Source organism: Eucalyptus grandis, chromosome 11 (genome assembly GCF_016545825.1).
Source record: "Eucalyptus grandis isolate ANBG69807.140 chromosome 11, ASM1654582v1, whole genome shotgun sequence".
In the NCBI taxonomy this organism is placed as follows: Eukaryota; Viridiplantae; Streptophyta; class Magnoliopsida; order Myrtales; family Myrtaceae; genus Eucalyptus; species Eucalyptus grandis.
The window spans coordinates 2,006,281-2,012,018 of NC_052622.1; the positions used below are offsets into that span (position 1 = coordinate 2,006,281).

Below are 5,738 nucleotides of genomic sequence, written 5' to 3' on the forward strand. Positions count from 1 at the left end.
TGGTCAATGCAAAGTTTTAATTGGAGAAGACGAGTTAGCAGTAGTTAGAACTTTTCTAAGTACACATATATATAACCCCGCTAACTTCTAGGGTTTGGCCAGACTAAAGTATTTGAACGACAGATTTGGAGTCAAACAATTAGGAATAAAAAAAAATTAAAAATACAAGCTACGACAAACGTAAAGTATAGATCATAAATCTGTTCGGAATATTAAGTAATTCAAGGAAAGACAATCAACATAAATTTTCTGGCCTGTAATCCTCATTTGGATAAAATATGTCATAATTCATGTTTGCTACTTAAACATCAACGATACCGACAGAAATACAGCAGGCCCCTTTGGGTGCGTATATAGATGTATTAGTTGCATATTAAATAATAGAATTGGTCGAATACAATCGCATGTTGTTTAGATTCCTGCTTTAAATTAAACTATTACAATTTGGACTTGAAAAACAATTAGAACACTAATGAATCATGGTGTGGTCCACTCGAGTTGAGCCAACCGACTAGACAACCATCTTGACGAAACATTCTTGCATGGTGCATCTGAGCCCAATTCACATGCATCGTTGGACGAGGTGAGTTCATACAGTAGAATCATGAGAGACTTGCTCTACCTAGACTTCACTCACACTAAAATTGAAGGCCTTGATGCTCGAAACGATGCACTTAAGCTTAATTTTAAAGCTTGAGCTCTCTCTTGTTTTTTTATTCGAGAAGTATAAGGTCCTCCAACTGATTTTTCCTGTTGCAAATGAAGGTTTCTACAAAATGTGTTTCCATAACGTTAGATGATGTACATTTTCTATATTAATAATTGACTTGTTTCTTCATGGGGTTATAAAGATTAGGTGATTCTCATAAACACAATCCCAAAGAGTACACGGTATTCTAGGGTTCACATTTCCTTTGCTTTGGCACCCATTCTAGAAGATAGAAAGAAATAGAATAGAGACAATTGATCGACTAGGTGATATTGGAATCTCCATAAATCAGGCACGATTAATATCCTAAAGATGAATTTGAGATCTCTTTGAACTCAACGAACGTCCTCAGGTCTGCAAGAAAGATGCAAGAAGTTTCCTATAGATGGCCGTGAAGGACATTAAGGCTTCTGAAATTAAGGGCCTTGCTAGGGTTCAAAGTGTGAACTGCCTTACAGAGAAATAAGATATAAGTCAAATTGCTGACTAATGATGTCGAAATCTCTGCAAATCAAAGCCAAGAATCCTATCAAATATTTCCTCGCACGTTGCGTACAGTACTTTTTCTTTATAAGAGGGAGTGGCTGCGCCACCGTGTCCCTGTATGCGTGTTTATATATGAGACCCTTGTGAGCTCTCCCTCTCAACTCCGCCAAAAACACCAACGCACACAAACTTGCTTATCATCTCTTTGTCCCTCCGACGTTAAAAAGGCAACAAACCATCCAATGTCCTCACAATGCATGACGATAACACTCGTCATGATGAGCGCATTGGTCTCAATGTTGTGGCAATCCAAGCTTGTGACCGATTCACAATACCACGAGCTCCTTTCTCTCCCCATCGCCGGCAACCTCCACGTCGATCCTGAATCCATCCGCGAGGCCTCTGTTGACTTTGGCCTCATTGTTCGAGAAATTCCCGCAGCAATCCTTCGCCCATCTTACCCCGAAGACATTGCGACTCTCGTGGCATTCGCATTCAATGAATCCTCTATTCCTCTCACCATCTCAGCCAGAGGATGTGGCCACTCCGTCCGGGGACAAGCTATGGCTTGCAATGGGGTCGTCGTGGACATGACGTCTCTTGGTAACAAGCGGCACGGGACCACTGTGTCATGGAGCCGGTCGCTCGGCCACTATGCCGATGTTGGAGGCCAGCAACTTTGGATCGATGTGTTGGAGGAGACGCTGAAACACGGTGTTGCCCCGGTTTCTTGGACAGATTTTTGTACCTGACTGTGGGTGGCACGCTATCTAATGCAGGCATTAGCGGGGAAACATTTCGATATGATCCTCAGATCAGCAACGTCTACGAAATGGATGTCATTACGGGTATGGAATCACCCTCCTCTTCCGTATTTTGATTACAAACTAATTGAACTAGGGTTATGATGTCAATGAGCCTATCATCTCGGCAGATAATGATATGCGACAAGTCATGAATAGAAAACAACAAAAGCAGATCTGTTAAATACATTCGATGAATTAATCATTCATTTCATTCCATAAGTTAATTGATTACCATATGTCTCATTTAACATTGAGGCTCAACACATGCATTTTAAGAATTCGCTCTCATAATCTTTTTTTTTTCCTCTTAAAAACTCCTAAGCCGCGGTGAACGAGTTGGTTCGAGCTTCGACCCCTCATCCGGGAGGGTAGAGGTTTGAAACTTCACACCCCTATTGCGTGACTTAAGTAGGGTGCCATGAGAGGTGGGTCCCTGCGCTAATGCTCCCGAGTTTACATCGCCGACAGCCGGTTTTACGGTGGTTCCCGGGTAAAAAAAAAAAAAAAAAAAAAACTACGTGCTTTGAGTGTCACATCAAGAAGTTGACGTCAACCGGCCCATGTTCCAGATTTGTTTCATGGCAGTCTGAAGACTTGAAATTGAAAGATTGCGTTGACCGGATAAGTCAACGGGGTGAAGTGATACGTCCAAATTAATCTTTGAAGAACGAACGTTGTGTTTAGTTTTTAATCTATACGACAAAAAATTACTCTAGCCGACTACCAAATTTTTTAGTTGATGCATGTATGTACACATGGAAAAACGGCAGCGATGACCTCGGCGAAAAGGTATCTTATGTCTACTATTTATATTGTTACCGCATAGGACTATCATTAAAAAATAATTAGTGTGTTACAATGGAGCTAGGAATTTGTAACACATTGCGATATATATCAAGATTGGAATAAGTGACGACTATATTTTAATACATAAAATTCTTTCATGTTCTAAGGATTTGTTTGTTTTACGGAAAATGACTTTCAGGAAAATATTTTCTAAACTTTTCGATGTTTGGTTCATGAAGAATGGATTGATTAGGAAAAAAAAATTTTACAACAATGGAAAATTCTTTTTCTAAAATAGAAGGAAATATTTTCTACTTCTCAAATAAGGGAAAACATTTTCCATATACTTTTTTCACCAAACACCCTTTACTTTACTTTTTTTTTTTTTTTTTTAATTTGTTTTAAAATCAAGTTTTTATTTTTTCTTTTTATTTTTCTTCTTCCTCAATTGATCACCCGCCACGGTGGTGGCCGACAATCAACCATAGGCGAGCTTAAGCCTTGCCATAGGTTGGCAAGCTAGGCAGGGCTTGACCTCAAGGGAGGCTTGAATGCTACCTAGCTTGTCAAATCTAGTGAGACTCGAGTTCACTTGAGGCTAGTTAGGTGAGCTTGAGCCTCGCTGGCCTATGGCAAGGCTCAAGCTCACCTATGGTCAGTTGCCGATAGACAATTGATTAAGGAAAGAAGAAGAAAAATGAAAAAAAAAAAAAATTAGATTAAAAATTGATTTTAAAAAAGCTAAAATAATAAAAAAATTGAAAGGACTACATGAAGAAAAAGGTTCCATACCAAATGGCTAAAAAAATTTATTAGTTCATTTTCAAATTTTAAAAGAGAGTATGTAGCCAATGCCTGAACACTTATTCTATAGAAAATAGTGTTATTTTCTTAGAAAATAGCTTTCTAAAAAACATTTTTTAAAAAAATTATTGAGCGTTTGGGGTTTTACCCGTCCTAGTTTATGGTTTTTTATAGTATTAATCCAATTTCACATTTTTCATGAAACAAATTAATCTTAAGTATCAAATTACTCCTTTTTCGACGGACCAAATTCTTTCAATTGGTTGATATCACGCCATGAAAGGGACCAAGATGAATCCCTGGATTACGTAGAAGGTCAACTTTTCATGCGCCAAAATTCAGACAGTTGGCTATCTTTCTTCTCTCTCTCGGACCGCCCGCGGCTGATGTCCCTAGTGACCGAACACGAGCTCCTCTACTGTATCGAAGTAGCAAAGTTCTATGATGAACGCACTCAAAGTGCAATAGACAAGGTACTTGTTCATCTATATCGAACTATCTTTGAGGGGGGGAAATTCCCAGGTCATATTTTGAACTAATTGTACTTATGTCGGACAAGGGTTTTGGAGTACCTCTCTCTCTCTCTCTCTCTCTCTCTCTCTCTCTCTCTCGCACATACGCACACACTAATATAGTATAGTCATGTTTGACCATATAAACCTTACATTAGCTTCTGCTCTGCTCCATAGGAAACATCTTATCTCTTTTCTTTTAACTTAGTTTGCTGTTATCTCGTTAATGTTAGGACCTGGAGATGATATTGAAAGATTTGAGCCATGGCCCCGAGTTCCTGTTCCAGAAGGATGTCGGCTACGTAGAATTCTTGAATAGAGTGCGAGTTGAAGAGCTAATGCTCCAAGAACAGGGGCTCTGGAACGTTCCTCATCCGTGGCTCAACCTATTTGTGCCAAAATCTCGCATTGCCGATTTCCACACAGGCGTTTTCAAGAGCATTGTTCTCAGAAAGAACATAAAAACTGGACTTGTCCTCGTTTACCCTATGAACAATGACAAGTACGTATTCTTGCTAGCCACCACTTTCATTTAGGGCATATGTTTCGTTGGTTGTCACTAAAGGTTAATGAGTTATGGTCACTGAACTTTGATTTTGATCAAGTTATTCACTAAACGTTCATTTTCTTGTAATTGATGCACTTTGATCAAAACTAGACTGATTTCTCTACGAAATTGTTAATGTGTTGCCAACATGGCAATGATGTGACATTCAGAAAATTGGCCACCTATCCACCGTGTCATTAGTTCTTATGAAAATCGGTCAAATCCGTCAAGTGCATCAAGTGCAAAAAACTAGGAAGTTATAGTCCATTGAATGATTAAAATCAGATCTAGTGGCTTGATTATACACTCTATTATATGAACTTAGCCCCTTTATCATATTTTGATCTATTTTGCAGATGGGATGATAGAATGTCTGCTGTCATACCAGATGAAGATGTCTTTTATACGGTTGGATTCTTGCATTCAAGTGGGTTTGAAGACTGGCAAGAGTTCGACCTTCAAAATAAGGAGGTGCTCCTTTTTTGTGAAGATAATGGTATTAAGGTCAAGCAGTACCTTCCAAATTACAACACCGAAAGAGCATGGATGCAACATTTTGGTCCCAAATGGAGGGCATTTCAAGAGAGCAAAGCTCAGTTTGATCCAAAAATGTTGTTGTCTCCTGGGCAGAATATCTTCAACTACAACTAAGGCATGGATTCAAAGATTGATGGGGTTTAGGGTTCAGTAGGATTTCTACGCACACAATTCGTGACCTACTCAACTATATTCCATGGCTTGATGTAAAATATGTTGAGAAGCAAATGAATGTACAAGTAAAATAATTGCTTTATTTTATATAAATAATATTACAAACTCTCTATACCATCACACTCTCACAACTACTCATTGTACTTGCTCATTCACTCACTTCACAAACCACACGCACACACCCACTCACTTCTTATCACCCTACACTTACACTACACAAGACCCCTACACACACCCACACACCTCACATACACACCCCGACACACTTTACGTACACATTCCACACACACTCAAGGGACAAGAACCCCTATTTATAGGAGGCAAAATCGGCACATTCACCGACTCTCCTCTCCAAATATCTCTTCTACTTATTATTA

At 39.1% G+C, this 5,738-nt stretch overlaps 1 pseudogene; it reads left to right on the forward strand.

The window, feature by feature from the left end:
- The first annotated feature begins 1,452 nt into the window (after window positions 1-1,452).
- On the forward strand, window positions 1,453-5,301 carry LOC120289552 (annotated as a pseudogene).
- The last annotated feature ends 437 nt before the right edge of the window (window positions 5,302-5,738 follow it).